The following is a 1202-nucleotide window of genomic DNA, read 5'->3' as shown; positions in this document are numbered from 1 at the left end:
CGAGATGATCACATGCTGCTTGATGACAACCAAACATATCAACACTTGACCTCTTGAGATGACGCTCTGCACCTCCTTTTAACTTTCAAGCGGTACATTCAAACTCCTAGTGCTGGCTTTATTTTAAATTTTTAAAAAAAAAATAAAAATTAAGAAAAAGACCTCCTAGTAGTGCTGGATTCTCCTTTTTTCTCGGCACAGCATGCAATGGTGTAGTAACTAACGGGCATAACTTACCTACTGGCTAGAGACGTAGTATCGAAAAGTAAAAGAAGATGAAATGTTAGAGGTTTTTTTTTTTTTTTTTGGGTGTGTGTGGAAACGACAAGGCAGAGTTCTTATTTTGTTGACTGAGAAGAAGGAAATTTGAAAGGTGAAAACAAGAGAGAAATACTTGTGCGTCTGGCGAAGCTTTCTCCGAAACTAAATGGGAAAGCTGAGATGTTCAGAATTCAGAAATATGGGGGCAATTGAAAAAGAAAAAAAAAAGAGTGACAATCTGTAGTTCTTTCTTAAACTAACAAAGACATCATCTTAATTTATAGGGTAAATAGAAGAAGATAACTTCAAGTTTTAAGTTTCAGAGAAGTAGAGAAATTGTGGAGCAAAGGAGCGATGTCGATGTGTTTTAATTAAGGTTGGCGTGCTGCTTGAAATTATTAAAACTCAAAAGATTCTAACTCTTTAACTCAAACTAAGGTATGGACATTGCAGTTGGTGTTTATGGGATACAATTACCAAATTAAGCAGCCTCGCGAAGCATTTAATCCGGACATTAAATGAGAATTAATATTATGATAAATGGGGCTGACAGCAGAACATGAACAGAAGCATCACCATGCAGGATCTCTCCAAATGCAACCTGAATTCCTAAAAGTGTGGTGCTACATGGACCCAAAAACATGGGACCCTACACAGTGGCGGATCTAGACGTGTTCAAAGTGGTTCACTTGAACCACCTGAAAATGTCGGCAAAGGGACCCCCTAAAAATTCAGCGCAAGTAATTTTGTATATTTGTCTACAACGTCATGTTGATAGAGCTTTATACAACTTCCCACCACAAATAGATAAACCAAAATGCAACACATTTACTTCTAATTCTATGAATAGTTATGCAATGCCCACCTCAAATATATATATCTACCGTTTGTTTTGGTTGTCTAACCTCCATAAATACTATACATTTCATCCCTCTCCCTCA

This window comes from Asparagus officinalis, chromosome 6 (assembly GCF_001876935.1).
Source record: "Asparagus officinalis chromosome 6, Aspof.V1, whole genome shotgun sequence".
In the NCBI taxonomy this organism is placed as follows: domain Eukaryota; kingdom Viridiplantae; phylum Streptophyta; class Magnoliopsida; order Asparagales; family Asparagaceae; genus Asparagus; species Asparagus officinalis.
The sequence above is the reverse complement of the archived record's forward strand: the minus strand, read 5'-3'. Positions refer to the sequence as shown.